The 24,093-nt window shown below is 37.5% G+C and overlaps 1 protein-coding gene and 3 non-coding genes across 5 annotated transcripts in view; 2 read left to right on the top strand and 2 right to left on the bottom strand.

Moving 5' to 3' along the window:
- LOC150077105 (regulator of G protein signaling 7-like) overlaps positions 1-24,093 on the top strand; it is a 154,381-nt gene that overhangs the window by 57,773 nt on the left and 72,515 nt on the right. The gene's annotated exons all lie outside the window — the stretch shown is intronic.
- Positions 15,096-15,177, top strand: TRNAS-UGA (transfer RNA serine (anticodon UGA)). Its single transcript has one exon. It is a non-coding gene; the product is annotated as a tRNA-Ser (tRNA).
- Positions 17,449-17,519, bottom strand: TRNAG-GCC (transfer RNA glycine (anticodon GCC)). The gene has a single exon. It is a non-coding gene; the product is annotated as a tRNA-Gly (tRNA).
- TRNAG-GCC (transfer RNA glycine (anticodon GCC)) lies at positions 18,702-18,772 on the bottom strand. Its single transcript has one exon. It is a non-coding gene; the product is annotated as a tRNA-Gly (tRNA).

Here is a 24,093-nt window from a genome sequence, read left to right as displayed (position 1 = left end):
AGTGTGCTATACTCCTAATGACTCTGATGAGTATAATAAGGAACTGTACAGGGAAATAGAGTGGGCCAGTAAATCAGAGAGTCTTATAATGGGGGATTTTAATTTCCCAGATATTGACTGGAATTTGTGGGTTGGTCACTCGCACACTAGCAAGGCTTTTGTGGATTTATTGGATGATTGTTTTCTACATCAGCATGTTCGGGAAGCAACTAGAGGGAGTAATACTCTTGATTTGATTATCAGCAGTGATTCTTCATGCATTAAGAATCTGCAGATAAATGAACCACTAGGTGGCAGTGATCACAGTGTGCTGAGGTGGGATTTACTCAAAGAGGTAACTACCATTAGGGGTAAAGGGAAGGGTTATTGCTTTCGTAAAGGCGAGTACGATGGACTGAGACAGTATTTAAATTCTATACAGTGGGACCAACTGATGATGTTACCAACAGAAAATTCAAAATGGGAAGCATTCAAAGAACTTATCTTGGAAGCTACTAGGCTTTACATACCAACTAAGAAATATTGTTCAAGGTTTAGGCCAAAATGGCTGTCAGATGAACTAATGAGGCATATGGCAGAGAAGAAAAATGCATGGGATACTTACAAATTAACACATGACACAAAAGCCCATGATAGATACAAGTTGATATGCAACCAAGTTACAAAGGAGGTTAGGCAGGCGAAGGCAAATTACGAGAAATCCTTGGCAAGGGATGCAAAGAAAAACAGCAAAGAGTTCTTTACTTATGTAAACTCTAGAAGGAAGGGGATGAATCAGATTGGTCCACTTGATATTGATGGGTCAACTGTTGATGATCCTGCTCAGGTAGCTAACAAACTAAATGAATATTTTGCATCGACATTCACATATGAGGAGTTATTTAGCGAGAGGAATGCCAGAGGTGTATTCAACTCTAGCAGTAAGCTACAGAATCTTGAAATAACTGGGAGTAAAGTGGAGGAGAAACTGTTGAAGATAAACACAAGAAAGGCACCCGGGGTGGATGGGATCTATCCAGTTATATTAAAGGAGGCAGCAAAGGAAGTAAGCAAACCCTTAGCCATAATTATGAGAGCTTCCTTGGACTCAGGGGAGGTACCCATAGACTGGAAATGTGCAAATGTGACCCCAATTCACAAAGGAGGATCAAAGGCTGACACAAGTAATTATAGACCTGTGAGCTTAACTTCTGTTCCAGGAAAATTAATGGAGGCACTGGTTAAAGAAGCACTGCAGGATCATGTAGACAAGACTTCAGTTATAGCTCGGGCACAGCATGGTTTTGTTAAGGGGAAGTCTTGCCTGACCAATTTGATTGGATACTATGATGCAGTCACAAAAGAACTGGATGCAGGGAATAGCTTTGATATTATATACTTGGATCTTAGAAAGGCTTTTGATACTGTTGCACATGGAAGACTGCTACACAAATTGGAGCAGTGTGACATTGGAGGCAAATTGCTGCTATGGATAAAGGGGTGGTTGAGGGGGAGAAGACAGAGAGTGGTAATCAATGGACACTGCTCATCGTGGACTAATGTTATTAGTGGAGTCCCTCAGGGCTCAGTGTTGGGTCCATTATTGTTTTCTGTATTTATAAATGATATTGATGATGGTATATCAAGCTTAATGTCCAAGTTTGCAGACGATACAAAGGTTGGCAGGGTTGTCAAGGACACTACTGACACTATGCTATTGCAACAGGATCTGGAAAGGTTGAGCAGATGGGCTGAGAGGTGGCAAATGAAGTTTAACATTGACAAATGTAAAGTACTACACATGGGAAACAGCAACCCCAGAGCAACGTATCAACTCTGTGGTACTACACTGACAGTGGTAGAGAATGAAAGGGACTTGGGGGTGGTTGTGCAGGCAGATATGAAGTTCTCTGAGCAGTGCAGACGGGCTGCAAGAGTAGCTCATGGAGTATTGTCAATGATATACAGGAATTTTTCCAGCAGGGATAAGGAAGTGATTATTCCCTTGTATAAGGCAATGGTCAGGCCACACCTAGAGTACTGTATACAGGTCTGGAGGCCTCATTTCAAGGATGTAGAGCTGCTGGAACGAGTACAGAGAAGGGCAACAAGATTAGTGAATGGAACAAAGGGGTGCTCTTACGAAGAAAGGCTTAAGTTTTGCAAATTACAGTGTCTGGAGACTAGGCACCAGCGAGGTGATCTGATAGAGGTGTATAAAGCCTTGAATGGTTTGAGCATGCTCAATGCTGATGGGATTCTTCCTCTAGCTCAGAAAAATCACCTGAGAGGGCATAAATTCAAATTGAGGAAAGACAGATGTAGGATAGACGTGCGGAAATTTGCCTTTAGCCAGCGGGTGGTTGGTTGGTGGAACAGACTTCCATCCCTTGTCGTGGAGGTTGATAGCCTAAATAAGTTTAAGGCTCAGCTGGACAGGTATTTTGAACGAACAGAGGGGTGAAGTGGAAGTGGTTTTTTTTTTTTTTTTTTTGGCTGATGCTGCATAAGCTTGCTTTCTTGCATCAAATGCCTCTACTAATGCTAATGCTAATGCTAATGCTAATATTGCACATGGGCAAAAGAGTTGGTTTTCGAATGGTCCTAATATGACCGTATTTTATTAGTAGTGTCGATGAGATCATAAGATTCAGGGATTCCTCCATTGGACTGAAGTGCTGTCATCTTCTTGGTCCAATGGAATAATCCCGTATTGCGTCTTTAACCAAAGATTATGGAATCTATGGCTAAAGGCACAATACAGGACTATCTCGACGAGAGAATGATACCCTAAATCTGTCTCAGCATGGTGAAGGAAAGATCTTGCCTTACTAATATGATAAATTACTATGACGTGGTTATAAAGACGCTGGAAGTGAGAAAAACTTTGCAATTACAGTATATATTTGTATTTTAGTTAGGTTTCTGATACAGATCTTTACCGGTATTGTAGAAATTAGAGAAGGTCGGATAACAGGAAAGACCCATCAGTAATTACAGGTTGGTTGAAAGAGTAGATTGGAGTAGTAAGTGGAGTCTCTCAGGGATTAGTGCTTGGACCTCTCTTGCTGCTAATCTTCCTAAATGACATTATTGAGGGATATAGGGAAAGCTATCAAAGCTTTCTGTTGGCTTAAAGGATGGGAGGGTAGTTAAGATCAGAACAAGGCTTCATAAGGCTCGAACTACAAGTATGAAAATTTACAGTTTAAGAAAATGCTACCAAATGCAAAGTATTGCACTTGGGGAACAGAAATCCAGGAGTAGTTTACAGATTAGGGTAACACGACTTAAAGGAGGTACTGGATGAGAAAGACTTGGGGATTAGGCCACAAAAAAACATGAAGTTCAACGTGCAGTGTAAGCAAGCGGCAAGAAGATCGCATGGTGTTCTATCCATGATTTATCAGAATTTGAAAGTAAAGTGATAGAGGCCATTATAGTGTCTTTAAAACGATTATTGTATCCAGGTATGGAGCCATATCTAAAGAACTTCTGGAGAAGGTGCAAAAGAGGGCAGCCAGATTCGTGATAATCATCAAGCATTATTTCAGTGGGGAACCTCTTAAAAGATGTTGTTCGCAGAGCTTAGCAACTAGATAGGGGTCGAATTTGAATGAATTATACAAGATCCTAGGAGGATAAGTAAAATGAATAAGAGAAGAATATTCTCACTGGTAAGTGAAACAAGCACCAGAAAACAGATTTCCAGTTGAAATTTATGTGTGTGTTGTAGTTAAGCCACACTTGTTACCAATCCTTCTACAGCGATGAATGGCAACCACTACGCACAAATGCAATACTGTATAAGACTAGGTGTGTGTGTTTTATATTTCAAAGCAACTAAGACTATGAGGCGCCAACATATATTTGTTTGTAATTGCTAGTATTTTTCGGTCAATTTGCTTTTTGCTGGAAGAAAAACTAGAGTTTTCCAAATAAAAAAATCACGCCGCCCTCCTCTGAGATTGCCTAATTGTGCCACTTCGCGAAAAAAGGTCCATAGTTATAATGGCTTTCTTCTTAAAGTGGCTTAAAAATTCGAACTAAGGGTGATTATAACCACTGTGGTAACCCGCGAGGACAATATAAGACTAAAATTGCAAATATCAAATTAAAAGCCACTTAAACAATCGACCGCAACCTAAGAACTGTAAAAATATAAAATGAACACACTGTTGACAATTTTAGGCAAAGATTAAAATTTATTACAAAATAAAACTAAAAATATATATAAAATAAAACCTGAATAACAAATGAATAAAACACAATGTGGGCACAAATTAAACTGAAAGGTCAGAATTCATGGGATACCTGGTTCCTGGGAAACGCAACACTGTCACCCCTCACGCCACTGGACGAATCCACCGTTTGGCAGGTATATAGGGTCACTGTATTCACATAGACGGTAATTCGATGTTGTTGTTGTTGTTATTTGGATTTTAGGAGCATTAGCAACTAAGGCCATATTGCTCCGTAATTCGATGTCAGTACAGATAAACGTCGTGAGTTAACCAACGCTTTGAAAGAGGGATGATAGTGGATGCCTATCGCATGGGTCACTCTATCGCGGAGGTGGTACAGAAATTGCACTATCCCCGTTCCACAGTATCAAGAGTGTATTGGGAATACGCCATTTCCGGAATAACATCTGATCGTGGACAGCGCTGTGGGCGTAGAAAGGTGTTGGATGAACGGGACCGTAGACGTCTGTCTCGCATTGTTTCAGCCAACCAGAGAGCGACAGTAGCACAAATCACCGCCGACTTCAACGAAGGGGGTGCCAGAAACGCCTCCACCAAGATCATCGGGCGATCAATAACTGCAATAGGTTATGGGAGCAGCCGACACACCAAAGTCCCATTGCTAACACCATGACACAGGACTCTACGCCTCAACTGGGCGAAAGAACATCGGCACTGGACCTTTGGATAATTGGAGACTGGTCTCCTGGTCCGATGAGTCCCATTTCCAGTTATTTCGAGTGGACTGGAGGCTGCATATCTGGTGGAAATCACACGAAGCTATGTACCCGTCATGTCAACAAGAAACTGTTCAGGCAGGTGGACGATCGGAAATGGTTTGGGGCGTGTTCTACTGTCACACGCTGGGACCTCTGGCACGTCTAGACGCATCTCTGAACGGTCCAGGTTACGTGTCCATCCTTGCAGACCATGTACATCCCTTCATGGTCATGGCAATGGACTCTTCCAGCAGGACAATGCGCTTCCCCACAAAGCCGTTGTGACTAGAATATGGTTCGAAGAGCATTCCGCAGATTTTACCACCACGGAATGGCCTCCTCGTCCACGGGACATGAACTGTGTGGAGCACCTTTGGGATGCTGTAGAAAGGTCCGTTCGAGCTTTTGGATCCTACACAAAGGAACGTGATGGAATTATGGACAGCGGTGCAGCAAGCATGGATGGAAATACCCGTGGAACGCTTTCACGAACTAGTGGACACAATGCCTGGCCATGTGACTGCCCTTATCCTGGTGACAGATGATAGGTAGGTGTCCCATGATTTCTGTCCATTCAGTGTATATATATATTCCTAAATACAGAATTACATCATTATATATGAAATAAATATAAAATCTCTAAAATAAATTAAAATCCCTTTGTGTTTCTTTTATGCACTTCAGAGAAGGGGAATGCGGATATCAGAACGTTGCTTTCAGTAATAAATTGGTAGGACAGCGCATGCTGCCCTACCAATTCTGCATAAGTCCATAATAAATCATATTTCAATCTTGTTTAAATATGGCGGATTGAACGATGGACTTTGCAACTTTGCAAGGATACAAATTTCAAAATGGTAGACCCGGTTATTCAAATAACTCCACAGCTAAAAGTCAGAGCAGTTCAAATAAATCAAGATCTCCTTTCGATGAAGGTTATGATTTATAGGAAAAATCAGGATGTAATTCCTCGAATTAATAAACTTTGTAAAAGGCTAATTTCATTAACTTAAGACTGCTCGCTGTCTTTTCACTCTCCACAGAAAACCCAACTTTTGTTTGGTACACTCTTCACAATAAATAAAGTACAAAACATTCTACTGATGGCATCGTATTAAAAATTAAGCATTCCTAATCTTTTCTATAAAGTATTTTGATAAAACTGTTCATGCTCTAAATGTCTCTTCAAGTTACCAATTAACATCTTTCCAATTGTTAAATATTGAACCAAACATCACATACTTGACTAACTACATGTACTCAAACTCCTTCTCAGATTACATAAAGAAATCAGAACTTCCTTACTCCTTATGGGCATCTTACAATCGGTTTGCATGCGTTGCTGGATGAAAAACCCGATATCTTGCTTGCATATTAACTGAGAAATAAATCGAATTAATTTTTTATCTTTAATGAAGCTTATGAAATCGAATTATTGAAACAGAATGGACGATAGCACTTGACTGGAGACAGCCAATCATACGTATTACCGGGGGGTGATAGCTCATCGAGTCTGTCTATTGCATATGACACCATGGAAGCAGTCAACTAGAAATAATCTCGTGATGGACCAATCACACAAATATTTCTGACATTGCCACTTAAGTGGCAACGAATTTAACTTTGCCCATAAAATTTTATATACGTCCTCAAGCGATATTGGCTTCCTCATTTATTTTCCATAAGGACTTTCTGCATAAGCGAAGTTTAAAGAAAATGCGTCTACGAACAGCGCCAGTAGCAGGCTCCCAAGTCACCCTGACTGCAGTGGGAGTGCTCTCAGTGAAGGAATCTTCGCTGACATCTACACTGACAGGGCAGGGCTTACGTAGCAGCACGTGTTCTTGTGTAAGATGTGGCAATAAATTCCGACCTTCACACTTGCATTACATTTAGGTCGGGAAGAGTCTTCTATCTAATCTGTCTAGCTTATCACCCCCTTCATCTTTTCCCCTCCCTTCTCCTTTTCCTCCAGGAGACTACCGCAGTCATCTTATTCTGCCTCACAAATCACAGTCTGTCACCAAGGAGGAGTTCGCTACAGCCCTGTCTGTTCTCAGCGTGAACGATAAAACTAGTTTTCAGTAGCTAACTATCGAAAACTAGAATGAAAGAGAGAGAGAAAATTACTTGAGCCTCTTATGATTATCTTACTTGACAAAAGAAAAATATAGAATTTAATTTAGCTCCACGTACCACCAAAGCGGAGGCTGAAGGAATTGAAGTGATTAACCAAGTACTATTGTACTATTTGGAAATTGAGAGTTTAATGTTTTAGGAGATACTTGTTTAAAAATTCAGTCCGTAAGTATTACGTCATTCGTTATAAATTAGTAGTCTGGAAGTTTGTTGTTTGAAGGTAGAAAGTAGATACAGTAGAAAAATTCGAAGGGCTGGCAGTTCGAACTCCATTCCTATCGTATTCACGCATGAACTTAAAAGAATTTGATAAAAGGACTGCTTTATTGTCATGGTTTCCGATTTTATTTTGGCCCGTGTTTTGTCCAATGATGAAGATTGGTTCTACTTGAGTGGAACCAATGTCTGTTTCTGTTTTTCTATGGGTCTAATTAACACAATATCAACCTACATAAATGGATAATCGCGGTAACAACTGAGCAAGTACACTGAATGACTACTTTATTAGGTACACTTGCCCTTTTCAAGATATTGGAGCGTTCCTTCAGTAACTGCATCATTTCTTTATACCATGCGATATAAAGCAGGTGGGCACATACGTACGGATGCTGCACGTGTGCGTTTCAGTTCGTGAATGGCAAGACCAAAGATTTAATATAATTTTGCACGTTAAGTGGTAGTTGGCTCCAAATTCACCGGTATGATTATCTCTGAAACTTCAGCTTTCATGGAAACATATAGAGATTGGACTGGTAACCAAATAACATCCAACTGTCGGCTATTTTGTGGTCTGGATACCTAGCAAGCGTTCTGTAAAATAGTGAAAAGTTACAAAAAGATAAATGTAGGTGGACTACTCCAATTACATTTATTCGAGCATGATTGTTTGTAGGGTTTAAGGCACATCAGCAACTTAGGCCATATCGCAACGTATATGTCTGTAAATTGCGTGTATTTTGTCATCCATTTGCTCTGTTGTTGGGTGAAAAACCCGAGCTTCCAAACGGAAAGATACGCTACCCTCGCCTGAGACCGACTAACTCGGCCACGTTGCGAAATAGGCCCATAAAAATTCCTCTCGTCATTGACGGGATTCGAACTCAGATCTTTTCCACCCGGTGTGGGGAGGGGCAGTGATTATACCAACTGCTCCACACGGGGACTCGGGTATGGTTACTTAAGAGTGCAGACGAGGCACAAATTTTACACAAGTAGCCCGTAAGGTGTACACGACATCTGGAGAAGATACTCTGAGTTAACACACAAAAATAGCACAGTAAGTGAGCCCAAAAAAATGGTCAGAAAACCTTAAATCACTTTATGAGCAATGTTCAAGTGGAGCAATACATTGCATTTATTTAAACTGTAGACATTTTAAATAAATGCCATACTTCTTCATTAGAGTTGAGTCTTTTATTTAAAGTGATCGTGAAATACTGGAGCAGCTATTGTTCACTTTAAGGTAGTTCCAGAAAGGATGAACATCCTTATATGAGAAATAAACAAGATCAACTCTGAATTTCCTTAAGGTTATTATTTTTCATATCGTTGAGTGATTGTGAATTTTGGGTCTCTTCTCATTGACCTAATGTAATGCATAAATACGATTTTGGATTTTCTTTGAAAAGCAGTTTATTTTAAAGTTTTGAAATGGAAATCTCTAAAAAATATTAAATAGAATACTAGACTTCGCGCTGTTTGCAAATACTAAGTTTCCATCAACAGGTTCTAGACTAAGTATCAATCAAGAAGTTCTGGACTAAGTATCAATCAAGGGGTTCTTCTTTATTCAGGACCGTATTTATTTTAGCAACAACATCCACACAGTACGTCTTGATATGAGTACAAACCCTTTGGGCACTGCTGAAACCATTCCATTCCATCCGATTCACTTTTCTAAAACTACGTTCCACATTCATTTTGTGCTCGAAGTAGAAATTTCAGAGCATTTCAAAAGAGAAATCCATCCTATGTAATAAATTTTAAATAAATAAATAAATGTCCTTGTTATACTCCGGGACGACCACATTGTCAGGGGAGTTTACAAGATCGAAAGAATACAAGAAACAGCACCGTATTTAGCAGTTACGGGCTTGAACGCCAATCACTCACATTCGCACCATTGGATGAACAGCTTGAAAAACGTATTCAAGGTTATCTGCAGTAAAGCGGAAAGAAATCCTTAATTTTACATTACAGTATATTGAGTATTTCTAAATCAATGTAATGGCGCTAATCTTACCATAGCAAATAAATGTACCCTCTCTGGAACTAGCCTATCATATCTTGCTTTTGGGTATAGTTCATTGGATCCTATCTTTGCAATCGCATACTGTAAGAAAAAGGCCTTGGTTCAATTCCAGTCGCCGTCCAAAGTTCAAAAACATTTCTTTTCGGAGTGCAAAAAATGTTCATGGGCATTCTTCAAGTCCCGTCGATGATATGAAGAATTTTATGGGCCTTTTCCCCAACGTTGCTGAGTTAGTCGGGCTCAGGCAAGAGCAGCAGGGTTTTTTTCTCCCGGAAACTCCTGTTTTTCGTCCAGCAAACATAAAATAGACAGCAGAACACACGCAATTTACAAACAATACACACCGAGCAATATGGTCTTAGTCGCCGATGCTCTTAAAAACCAAAAACAACAACAACAACAACATACCGATTTCTCATGGCCTTGGCTGCATAGACAACCAACTAACCATTTTCTTTTATTCGTTATTAAAATCCTGAGGGGTTTTCATAATCTTGACTTTTAGTTGTCTGTTTTCATCTTCTGTAAACAGGAAATTAATCCACTGCAGTGTTTAAGGAACGGCAAAATCGATTCTGCCGCATGAGGAATCTTCAACAAAATGTTCCGTGGTATCCCGAATGATTTGAGAAAGGTAATTTTAACTCCTCGATAGCTTTAGATAAACTTTGCAATTCGATAATAAGCAGGCATAAATGACACTTTTTTGTTGTTGTTGTTCCCACAGATTTCTCAATGAAATATGTATTTAATTAATACGCTCTACCTCAAGGTAATTGTGTATCTCTAGAAGATTTATCCTTTCTGGAATGAGCTTCTGTCGGATATTTAGTTGTTAATTTTGTTTTTCTACCTGTATTTTGTAATTTTAATAAAAAAAACAATGTCCACCATTTTCTCGCCCCTAAGCATACGAAATATATTCTACTTCTACAAAATTAATAAATTTTTCTCTCCTAAAGTTAATAAATTGTCCCTCAGTCCATTTTCTTTTTATACACACCTGTCCAAAGATCTACAGTCTGGTGGCATGCTGCCAACTTCGTTGAATTTCTAATGAATCCCCAGGAAGTTAGCAATCTTCACTTCACCTAGGTTTTGCTTCAGTAGTTTTCTGATTTTGGCTTCTTCTACCTTTGGCAGCACGTCCCATGTCTTGAGGGAATTAGGAAAAGGCATAAAAATTCGTCTTTGTTCCCAAACTCCAGCAGAATACACGTTCCTTTCATTCAATCTTTATATATTCAACTGTACCTACGTAGAGTTGAATATATAATCCAGATTATATAACATATATATCTTAAACCTTAAGTTAGAAGAGAGAGACAAATTCTTGGAAGGTACGAATGGGTGAACTCTTTTGGCTGATGCTATATAAGCTTGCTTTCTTGAATCATTTGCCATTACTACTACTACTACTACAGTACTTCCATTTTTACCATAGTTCCAGAAAACACCACCGTAACAAATGGCGCTGCTATTCTATTAATTTCACAGAGGAAACCTATCTTAAGCATTGTATTCTGCTTTATGATGGATTTTGCACTAGAAAGATAAATTAAATATCCACAAGCCACAGAAAGATAAATTAAATATCCACAAGCCTCGATAACAAGAAGAATGTTTTAACATTCTTCTTGTTATCGAGGTTTTTAGACATACAATATAAATTTAAAAAAAATGACTTTAACTGCGCAGAAGCTCATAAAGTTATATTTATAATGAAATTTCAGCTTTTAAGAGTTTCAAAATTTGGCCACTGCAGTGCTTAGGCGTGCGAGACTGTTGTTTAAAATTATAGATTTTATCATGTTAAGCAACAGATGATTATACGTATATGAGTGAATCAGAAACGCTATTTTGAATGCAGTGAATATTGGACTATATATTAGAATATAAGATATGATATGACTGGATTAATAAGCTTATAAGCCTATTTATACGATACCTGTAACGTTTTTGGCATATTGCCAATTATGCTGATTTGGGTACTGTTCGGGTAATTTGGATTTTTATTTTTTTAATAATTTGTTTCGGTTTGCCAATGAAGATATCAATGGCTTTCTTTCAGGATTGACTTTTAAAAACTGCGGAGAAAATTTCGTTCTTAGATTGTCTACATATGTGCTAGAAACGTTAATCGTTCTACCCCCCTTGAGGATGAGGCTTCCACCCTGTGCCAATAAAAGAAAACTTGAGTATTGTGGTTGCGAAAGCACCACTGGATTAAACGGATTCGCTGTAGCTGTAAAACCGTGACTTTTCATCTGGCCCAACATCAGATATAGATTAATTCCTTTCTGCGGGCACAGATCTTAGGGGAGGACAAATTTCGCGAGTCAGTTAGAAGTGGCATTAGCCTAAGCCGTTTATAAAAGGAAAAGTGGCGAAGCAGAACGTGCATATGCAGTACGGAAGGCGAAGAAACAGACGATCAGAGAGAAAAGTGACGGGATGGGCTCTTACAGGTTGACAGTGTGGTGATAAATGATCCCTCAGATGCAGCGCCTCACCATGAGCAGCACTACCGTAGTTCTTGCACATAAAAATTAAAGGAAATGAATAGCAGTGCCTCAGAAAGCTCTTGTTCTTAAGTTCTGACATGATATTAGTGTCTTCCTCTGGTATGCTCAATACTTTGGAACATTACGTCATTTCTGTTATCGGAAAAGACGTTATTTCTAGGCTGTACAACTCGATAATTTACACTATTTATTTAGAAATACCTCTAGACTTTTCTGGGTGTTTTTGGAGGGTGGGGATACGAATAGGTGAACATTTTCTGAAATATTGGCCTCCATCGTACGCAGGTTTAGATTTATGGTAAAAATGATTATGAAGAAGAATAGAGTGTTTAGTGCATGCGTAAAAAAGTAAACACTAATTACAGGTGAAACTAAAATTCAGGAAAAACATTGGAATGCCAACTGGGTTAAACACAATTGCCTTCTCTGTTAAATTAAAGGATTAATAAATGCAGAAGTCCTTTTAGATATCTTTTTATGTTTTCGTGAAGCAAGCAAGCATAATTAACCTATTTTTTTCTGCTCTAAAATTAAGAATTTAAAGCGACTGTTAATTTGAACATTCTTTTGTTTAAAATGTTACCGAACAAAAAAAAAACATTGAAAATAAGTGTTTATAATTAAGCACAAAACACTTTTTAAATTACTTCCTGTGTGTGTATTTATGAGCGCCAGAAGAAAAACGTGCTTTGGTGTTTGTTCTGCTCTAATAAAATAAATTGAACACAACACTTTGCAAGTGGCGCCTTCGTAAAGCACACTGAAGCAGGTTCCTTGCTGTGTGGCTATGGCCGAGATTAATAACCCTATAAAATTTAAATCCCAATAATTATTATCCTTTAGAATTGCTACATGCGCACCCGAGGTGAATTATGATCCTGATGGAAGGCAATTAGGAATTAAAATTTTATTAGACTTTAGAACTTAATCTCTGGATGTATTTATGTAATCAATAATGCTATCAGGAGAAGAGTTGGCTTATTTACAGTTTGATCCTAAGCAACTAGTGAAATGAGGCGTCCGTGTACCTTTATCTGTGAATTGCGTATTTGTTGTTGGTTTTCATGTCTTATGAGATTAAAATTCAAAGTTTCCAGGGAGAAAAAATTGTGCGCTATAATGATCCGTGCAGGTAACCCAGTGTTGTGATTGGTCCTTTCACAACTTGGAGAAAAGGCCTGAATAGAATAGTACAAATGCGAGGAATGTTTATGGGTTTTTTGACATCATGGCCGAGTTAGTCGCACTCTGGGTAGGGTTGCGGCGAGTTTTCCTCACTGGAAACTCAGGTTTTCCTTCCAACAAAGCATAAAACTGGCCACATAATGCAATATACGCAATTTATAGAGACAGCACGCTGGATTCATCACAGCTTTAGACGCTTTGACCTTAAGAAGAGCTTTTTTTCCTCTGTGATCTAATTACCTAGCAATCAGGTACAGGTTGGTTAACCTCTAAAATCTCTTGTGCCATTTCCAAGGTCATTTTCAAATGCAATCGCTTTAAATGGGTTTTCCCACCAGATTGAACTTTTACAAATAAAAAATCTAAATGATAAAGAATTGAGAATTTTGGATTGTTTCTTTCAAGGAACGGTGACCAATCACTGTTAATTCTACAGTCAGAGAGTAGAAACCGGCTATGAAGTTAATTCAACATTCGCTGGAGCTTTTATATGAAAAATTTTCATGAAACATTTTTCTGCATTCCACTTCACAATCCCCGTCTATTAAGTATAATCTAAGACAATCTTTTTCTTCTCTTTTTTGTAATATCTGTCCTAAGGTTATTACTCAATACCTCCGGCTCAGGTAACTACGCGAAGACTCTTACTGTTGGATATACCTTAATTATTAGCAATTTTCATCTTTTATATGCATCCATTAGGGAAAACCATTATCGATCGTTAAGGGGAGAGAAAAAAATCGGTGTGCGGATTCTTCTGAAGGTAACTCCAGCTATTCAAGAAGTCTCGACATCCAAGAAAATCCTTTTCGTACATCCCCATCTTTCCTTTTCCACACAGAAATGCTTTTTGATCATATCGCTAAGTACTTGGGCTTTGCTGTTTCCCCAGACAACACCGCAGATAATCTTTTCTACTTAGCGATTCGTATTAGCAGCAAAGCCTAAAAGAATAAAAAGCCAGATAAGCCGTATCACGTGACAGCCTTTTACGTGCTATTAGAAATCTCAGTACATTTTGCTTGGTATATCAACTGGAATTGTTTTGAGTATACTGATCACTAACAACTCCAACAGTACAATAAACAAAGGTTAACTGGTTTCTAATAACTATCTATTCCTCGGTATTTAGATTATATATATTATTATTAGATTGCTGTCTTGGCATATCAACAAAACATGCAGACAAATCTTTTAAATGAATAGCTGAATGAACCAACAATTCTGAATCGTCCTGACCATGTTTACAGGCAGTGGAATGATACATCGCAACTTTGATTTTGCTAGAAGTGAGCCATCAGGATGATTCGTTAATTGTGCTGGACTTCGGTGTACAAATAAGACAGAGCTTGCCATGCTTTATCGAATCTGTGTGTTTATGATAACAAGACGTGATTTGTTCGCTTCGTATTCTGTTGTTGTGACGTCACCGAACAATGGCGAATCAGAGTAAATTGCTGCTGTTCATATGGTGCCTGATTCCAAATACCATTGTGTGCTGCTTTTCAAGAACTAATTCTATTAGTACAGCTCTTCTTAAAACTATCATCAATCTCATCTCCCGCAAGTGACGCTCTACTTCATTGTACAAACTGGACGCAAGAGGTAATTGAATGAGTCCTCTCTAGCTGTAATTCTATTATGCCAATGCCGGCTGACTGGCAATTCGCTTGGCCATTACATTCAATCAACAGACCCATGTACCGGACATGGAATTTTAAATAAGTGCTTAATAGCGGCTAACAAGCTCCGTGTGACGTTTACATGAGTCAATATGTCACCTGAGTTGCCAATTAGCACTGTTTTAATGGATTTAGGTTGTCACTTCGATCATAATTGGCTGCGTGTCATATTAGCCAATATGGTTTACAGGAAACCGCACATCTAGTTCGCGTACATCGGCAAACCAGGAATTTCAGTCTACCTTACGGTCGATCAAATGACAAAAGTTTACTGTGTTTCTCTGTCTTTACATTTGTGCATTTAAGCTGTTGCCATATTGCTCAAACTATTATTATGTATATATTAGATATACACGTATTAACATTAACGTGCAGTTGTGGCCGAGTGGTTAAGGCGATGGACTTGAAATTCATTTGGTTATACCCGCGCAGGTTCGAATCCTGCTGACTGTGAACAAAATATTTTAAGGCTGTCGTAGCCTGAGTGGTCAGGCATGAAGGTGCATATGTACACGTACTTTATACGGTGATGTTCATTGTATTCTCTCTGTCTTGTGAACTCCTCCGAATGTGTGGTCGTCACGGATTATAAACAGAAAGTTTATTTATAATGGCTAAATGATGCAAGGAAGCATCGTTTGCATTAATAACAACTTGGTACACTCACACTGAATCCTCGTGAGTAGCACAGTGTTACACCCTCACCTCCTCCAACATCGGGTGGAAAAGGCCAAGTTCAAATTTCTTCAATGATGAGGAAATTTTAGGGTCATTTTTCATAATGTAGCTGAGTTAGTAGATCTCAGACGAAGTCCGCATGGTTTCTCATTAAGAAAACAAGGAAGAACAAAAACAATTATAAACACAATACATTTACCGTTCCAGGATAAATTCCTTAAAAATTTCTCATAGTGCATTCGTGTTCTACACCATGTTAATAGAACCAAACAAAAATTGAACAATTATTAGAACCATCTTCAGTTAACAGAACCAAAGGAACATCTCAATACAGTATAATTCTTCCCTCCAAATAAAACTGTAACCCCTCACACTTTCCTTTGTCCACCAATATTTCTTTGAACACCGTCTTATTTTAACACTGTGATCATTTTCTGCAGTTCATATCTTCCGGAGACTTGATGAGATCAAGTGAAGGATATTTGACTCCTCCTTTTGTCTCTTCTGGAATGCTAGAATGAGAAAGTTACCCAGCTGGTTCAAAAATCTGATTCCACTTGGTATTGCTGGTTCACGATCTTCAGTCTACAAGAGGTAAATTAAAGTCACCCATAAAGAATTGATCGCCTAATCAAGTTGTGTAAAAAGATTTATACATTATAGTTAAGGCCTGTAATACATTCCAGCTATCGTCTTTTCCATTATGACCAGCCACCTCACACCACACAGACTCAACTTCCACCTGAAATTGATCAGATTCTAGAGATTTGGTTCTATTAATTGGTTAACTACATTGATTAAAAAACGTAGTTAACCAATCAAAAATATTCAAGGCAGCATGAATCAAAAAAGAAAATGAGCCCATTGCGGGACATCAAAGGAGTTCTCGTGGAGTTTCTGTCCTTCCGAAGCCATTATTTTGAGTAATGTGTATAGTGCCATAATAACAGCTTCACGTGAGGTCATAAAAAAAAGAACGCCGTGAAAAATTAATGCGCTAGGTACTTCTCTACGAATAAGTCCATTAAAGTTCAGAAAATTGTTCAAGAACGACTGAAGTGGATCATATAGCATAAAGTTCAAACTAATAATACAACCGTTAAAAGGTTGTATTGTTAGTTTGAACCTTATACAGGGACCTGATTGAGTTTTATAATACTCTGAGAGGAGTTAGCAAAATGAATGAAGACGGAAGTTTCACTGTTATAAAGACTTCCAGGACTGGGTGTCATAAATTACAGGAAAAAGGTTTAAACTAGAGTGTAGAAAGTTTTCTTTCAGCCAGCGAGTTGTTGATTATTGGATTAAGTTGCATCCACAGGTAGTTAAGACTGACAGTTTGCAGAAATTCAAAGGATAGTTACCTACATAAGGAGGGAAGTCATACGAGTAATTTCAATTTTCTTATTTACTTTTTTTTTTGCCTGATACAGCAAATGCCTGCGGCTTCTTTGCACTATATGGAAAATATTTATACTAATACTTATACTTACCAAGAAAACGCATTCATGATTAAATCCTGTAGACGAGTGGTCAGGTGCTGGAGCAATAGCACACACTCTTTGAGTTGATTGGGGTTCAAGCCCCTGGCTGCTAAATACGGTCGATCTGCCAACCCGCACTGGACCAGCTTGATAGATTATGGTCTATTTCCCTCAACATAAACCGTCGAGGAGTCTTTCATCCTGCAGTGGGTTGATAATGGCTGCAGTTTACCTATAAAATCCAAGGGAAACGTTTCATAGAAAATTTCTGGAAGTCAAATGAATTTGTGGCATTCGAAAGAAAACTGAAATTAATTTTTATCCACAATATTTTGCACCGACTCGTTACAACCATTTATCTGTTGAGCATTGCTCTATCTGACTGGGTATTTCGGGTGGAAGTTGAATGTGTGCGCTGTGAAATGGTTGGTCATAATGGAAAGGATGATAGATGGAGTGTATTAAAGGCTTTAACATCCATGATTGAAATCTTTTTAGTCAACTTAATTAGGTGTGCAATTATTTATGGGAACAAAGAACAAAAAAAAAAAAAAATTTTTTTTGCATCGGCCGGGAATCGAACCCGGGCCGCCCGCGTGGCAGGCGAGCATTCTACCACTGAACCACCGATGCGATGCGTGAACTGAAAACGTTTCCTTAAAGCTTCATTGTACTGTAAAGATAAGGGGAATTATCATGACGCTGAAACTGGTTTCTCTCTCTTTATATTCCACGTATCTTTTAGCCACGTGTCCACTTGCATTAAGAACTGGAGCAGTAATCAAATGTCTTCGAAATTGGACTACGTTCTTTTATTTGGTAAGAAGGTTAATTTCTTAGAGGAATATATGCACAGAATTACAGTGAAAGACAGTAAAAATTTTAAGAAAACCTATCTAACCCATTTATATTTCGCTAAATAAATTGTAGACTGTGGAAAATTATAAACGAATTCTTCCATTTTATGCAAATGAAGAAATGGTTTAAATAGCAGAGAAGAAAAACACAACAGGCAGTAGAAACAGTTATTTAAATCGGTATTTAACAAGAAAATAAATTTAAAAAGCAATTTATATACAAAACGAATATAGAAATCATTTAGATGAGTCGACCGAACAAATAGCAAAGATTAAAATTGATATAAATAAAGGCGAATTTTCTCTGTTAGGACAGAAAATATAAAAGATCGAAGAAAGCACTTTCTTTTGTTTTGGAAATCATAAAATAAGGAGTAATGTGTTTATCTCTTCTCAAAAGATCCATGAGAAGTTAATGCTTGCAATTTCTAAGTTCCCCAGTGAAGTCATTACTAAGACAGCATAATCAAGATGAGGAAACATTAACAGGAAGATGTTTACGAGTTGTGCCTCGTGGCAAGATTTTTGATAATTTTAACTTGTTGTAGTAACTGTTCTTAACTTATCCTTCATCTCCAAATGAAGATGTTATTAAGAGACATTTTAAAGTTCTGCGTGCAGTCAAATACTCAATAGTCATTATTTTTCAGTTAAGGTAGGAAACTACAATTAATCTTATTGATAAACCACAGTTAAATTATATTGGCCTTTGTTATTTGTGTATTTAACGCAAATAATTATTTCTTCTAAACTGAGCCGTGTTTTCCTTTTGATTGGTAAACGATTTTTCACGTGTTACTGTCACATTTAAAACGAAAGGGGCCATATCCTTTCCTTTATACAGTATCAATTGATTTGAAGTTAATTGTAGAAAATTTGATTTTCCGTTAAACGTTTTCCTTTGTATTTAAGATACATTTACTTGAATTTGGGGTGAAAGGAAAAAAAAAAAAATTTATGCATCGGCCGGGAATCGAACCCGGGCCGCCCGCGTGGCAGGCGAGCATTCTACCACTGAACCACCGATGCGATGCGTGAATTCAAAACGTTTCCTTAAAGCTTCATTGTACTGTAAAGATAAGTGGAACTATCGTGACGCTGAAACTGGTTTCTCTCTCTTTATATTCCTCGTATCTTCTAGCCACGTGTCCACTTGCATAAAGAACTGGAGCAGTAATCAAATGTCTTCGAAATTGGACTACGCACTTTTATTTGGTAAGAAGGTTCATTTCTTAGAGGAATATATGCACAGAATTACAGTGAAAGACAGTAAAAATTTTATCTAACCCATTTATATTTCGGTAAATAAATTTTAGACTGGAAAATTATAAACGAATTCTTCCATTTTAGAGAAGAAATGGCTTGTGGGGGTGGGGATTTTAGAAGAAGCTTTTTTATTACATATGTTTTATATTTGTATATCTTTTTCTATATATATTTTTATCTATCCCCTTGTGATTAGTTCCCCTTTACAATAACTCCCCGCTTGCGCATCTGACTATTAACTTCACAGAAAATTCTAAGTTCAAGGGGAAAAGCTCTTAGGTGTATTTAATTCCCTTCGGATAATCTTGTGCTCAGAACAACAACAAAAAAAAAAAAAAAAAAAAAAACACACAATGTTGTATATAAAATTCAGTTTATTATACATATTTACATGAGTGTATTAAAACCAAAATAATTAACTCATACATGATTTAGTCTCACCTACATGTGTATATATATATATATCATAATCACACATCAGTTAAAATCATTACTAGCTGATATCAATCCCTTCCTTTCTAGGTATATTTAATCCTGCATCATTTAAATACCATCAGTAAGAAATATCAATTCCATTCTATCCCTTTCTACATATGTTTAATACTGCATCATCTAAATACATTCATAAGAAACATCAATTCCACCCTATTCCTTCCTACATATATTTAATACCGCGTCAATTAAATACCATTAACAAGAAGTATCAATTCCATTCTATTCCTTTCTACATATGTTTAATCCTAGTATATTAAAACCAAAATAACAAATATCGATCCTTTACTATTCCCTTCCAAAATATCATATATATATAATAAATTTCCCCTTTTGTTAATGTCTTTCCTTCCTGATTCTTCTCTAAACTATCTTTACAATTAGGTATTTCTAGTACATATCTCACAGTATTTTTTTTAAAAGTCCTGCTAATCAAATTTCAGGGTTCCTACAGTTCTTTGTGTGTGTGAAGGTACTACTACAATCTAGCCACTTGTAGAACTCTGCGGGGCGTCACCTTTCGTCTTTCCGGTTAGGTACCGCTTATCTTCACTGTCTGGGGCGGCCTCTTACTATCATCGAAGAATTTGGCACGGGTAGTAGGGCTGCCAGGTAGATTTCGGCTTCATTTATTCAGCCTGCTTGATGCACTTCTTCTGTTCCAGAATGGCTACTCTCATGTCGGTCGGTGTTCCGATTCCATCCGGTTCAGCACTTTGCCTTCCAAGATTTCAGGAATCTTGATCTTTAACGGCAGATTTGATTTACCTTTTTCTTGTGAGAGACTCGTTTTGGCTTTCACTCTTTCACTATTTCTTCCCAACTCCTAGACTTTCCAAAGAGCTAACATTGACTATGTTCCCCTTTCTCCTCGTCCACTTACTTGTCACAGGCACTTGCTATCGACACTTCCTTTCCCGTTCATTTTTTCTTACTACTCGATTCCTAGTACACTACACTACGCTACAGTACTACACTGTCCTATACTTTTGTACACTTCTTTACACATCTGGACTGCCCGACTTACTTTCTTAAAATCATCTCTCTCCCTCTCTACCCACTCCTTCACTCAAAGAAAAACTCTCCTTCTCAACTTTGTGTCTTTGACTAACTCATCTTCACAAACACCGACTAAAACCTCAACTCTGTCTCTTAAACCATTTTCACTCACACCGACAAAAATCTCAACTTTTGCCCTTAAACCATTTTCACTCACACCCACAAAAATCTCAACTTTGTGTCCTCCTAAACCATTTTAACTCACACCGCCAAAATCTCAACTTTGTGTCTCTTAAACCATGTTCACTCACCCCACAAAAAAATCTCAACTTTGTGCCCTTAAACCATTTTCACTCACACCGCCAAAATCCAAACTTTGTGCCCTAAACCATTTTCACTCACACCACAAAAATCTCAACTTTGTGTCCCTTTTCCATCCTTTCACTGCCTTTTTCCTTCATCTTACTCCAGATTTCGCCACACCTATTCTCAGTGACTCCTTCCAATCCTATATCTACTTTCAGATTTTTTTTTTCATTCCATTTGTTGGGAAACTCTTATTCCCCAGTAGCACGTGATCAATACTCCCCTTTTTACAACCTGCTGGATCTGCTGCCATCCGGTGTGCCCTTTGATGTTTGCCGAACATCCAGAAAACAACTCTTTCCTCTCATATAACGGCTTGTCTCCAAAGCGTTCCAAAACCACAAAAAATGACATTAGTGACCACAGCATCTATCTTTGGAAACTTGTGTGCTCTTTAAGAACTCACTTCCTGTTGGAGACTGTTTGAAGTAAACTGTCCCTACTATTTCGACCCTGCATAAAGCTTAATTTGCCTGTTGTTGTTTGGGAACCATGCTGCTTTGCCGTAGTTTCCCTGCTTATACCGGAAGTTGATGGCTAATGGCTCTGCTTTTATTACTTACTACTCATTGAATTTATATTCCATGCTGAAAAATTGTTATTATTGAACTCAGACGATATTACTTTCTTATTCACTAGCAACAAGAATTCCTATTTCTTAATTAATAAAAACCAACTAACTTTCAAAGTCTTTATTAAAAAAAATTAATTTTTGTAAGATTTCAGATCTTACAGGCTTAAATAGCACAGAAGAAAAACACAACAGACAGTAGAAACAGCATTTAAATCGGTATTTAACAAGAAAATAAATTTAAAAAGCAATTTATATACAAAACGAATATACAAATCATTTAGATGAATCCACCGAACAAATTGCAAAGATTAAAATTTATATATAAATAAAGGCGAATTTTCTCAGTTAGGACAGAAAATATAAAAGATCGAAGAGAGCACTTTCTTCTGTTCTGGAAATCATAAAATAAGGAGTAATGTGTTCATCTCTTCTCAAAAGATTCATGAGAAGTTAATGCTTGCAATTTCTAAGTTCCCCTGTGAAGTCATTACTAAGACAGCGTAATGAAGATGAGGAAACATTAACAGGAAGACAAGCCGTTTACGAGTGTGATGCCCCATGGCAAAGTTTTTGATAATTTTAACTTGTTGTAGTAACTGATCTTAACTTATCCTTCGTCTCCAAATGAAGATGTTATTAAGAGACATTCTAAAGTTCTGCGTGCAGTCAAATACTCAATAGTCATTATTTTTCATTTAAGGTAGGAAACTGCAATTAATCTTATTGATAAACCGGAGTTAAATTATGGTGGCCTTTGTTTGTTTCTTGAACACAAATAATTATTTCTGACTTAATCATAGATACTCGTAGATGCCACATTTCTTACCTTTTCAGTTCTTAATAAGTTTTTGACAAAAATGTAGTCAGAAAAATATTTCGCCAGAGAGAGAGAGAGATGGGCTTGCTTTCTGTCGTATGATTCTTTGATTTGTAGTCAAATATTGTATTAATTGAGCCGTGTTTTCCTTTTGATTGGTAAATGAATTTTCACGTGTTACTGTCACATTTAAAACGAAAGGGGCCATATCCTTTCCTTTGAACATTATCATTTGATTTGAAGTTAATTGTAGAAAATTTGATTTTCCATTAAACGTTTAACAGGCCCGCTTGACAGGCGAGCATTCTACCACTGAACCACCGATGCAATGCAATGATCTGAAATGTTCCCTCTTCTGTATACATAAACTGCAGTAATAAATGTACACAAATGTATTTATAACGTGTAATTATATATTATACATTATAAATAGATAATAAAATAACTCTGATTTCAAGTCAATAGGTTGAGTGGTTCCAGAGACACAATGCTGTGACAGACGGACAACCGAGTGACATTATAAGAGTCCTTCGTTAGACTACGGACCCTAAAAATAATAAGTAAAACAAAATAACATAAGTAAAAATTATTTCATAACAAAATTTTTGTAGAATATTCCGAATTTTTATTAAGTTGCCATCCGACACCCTTGCTAACTTCTTTTCTTCCTCTTCGTGTGTCTCTTGCTGAATGACATTTCCGAAGCAGCCAAGAATCAACATATTTTGCTGGATCGAAATGGGTCAGCGGTGGGCCTACAATTTTAAGAAACAGTTTTGTCATCAACGAAGCTCTGGTTGGGCTGGCGATCAGATTCATTTGTGAAAATCCTCGTTCACATTCACTCGATGAATTTGGAGTCGTACTCAGAGCGTCCATCACCTCGTTCGCATTCACTCTGTGGGGTGGGGTTGACTGATGAAACAATCTATCTCTATTTATCCCTGGCTGGGTCGCCAATTGTGGGGGTGGCGTTTTAATCTTATATATATTTATATTACTTATATTCTTAAAATTCCCCACTTGCATCTGACTTGTTATCTCACAGAAGAATTCCGGTTCTGTGGGAGTTTCTATATTAGAGCACTCCTCCTTTGGGCTTTGCTGTGTGTTCAGAAATGACCAAACACTATTTGCATTAAGTAAAATACAATCAGTTTATTATACATACTTACAAATAAAAGATAAGACAAATCATTACACATTATTCACTTCATATATAGGTACAGGGCATGGATCACGTTCCTGGTCATTAGGCTCTCTCATCCATCATCTTCTTCTTACTATAGGCCCACTAACATCTCGTACAATCAGTTTAATTTAACTCTTTCTTAATTACAATTGACATTTATTATTTATTTATTTATATCTTCCTTTTTTCATACCTATCTAGCACAATCCTACATTCTTCTTCATGGTTGATACAATTCTTCTTCTGGAATTTAGTCCACTCTACAAACTATTCTATTCTATTCTATTCTCTCCCCAGCACTTTAAAGTTACATGTTAATGAAATATACATGGGATTATTTATTTCTTCATTCCCTCAAGTAAACTCCAGCATTTAGCGACTAATTTCTCTACATCAGTGACATTATATAAGTAACATACAACTGTACCTGCTCTATAGACTAACCCGTCCAAAATTATTACTTTTCCTCCATTAATTAATCAGTAAATAAATCATAACTGTAAACCATCCTTCATTAAACTATTTCTATGATATTTCCTTACTTATCTATACCTTAACTTAACTCTTAACTGTATGCTTCCCTAAATCTCCCTTAATATTTATCTATCTTCCCTGCAGTCCTTTGCAATTACATAGAGGTAACT

Source organism: Mastigoproctus giganteus, chromosome 12 (assembly GCF_048544385.1).
Source record: "Mastigoproctus giganteus isolate SK-2022 chromosome 12, ASM4854438v1, whole genome shotgun sequence".
In the NCBI taxonomy this organism is placed as follows: Eukaryota; Metazoa; Arthropoda; class Arachnida; order Uropygi; family Thelyphonidae; genus Mastigoproctus; species Mastigoproctus giganteus.
This window is presented reverse-complemented; position numbering and strand designations above follow the sequence as displayed.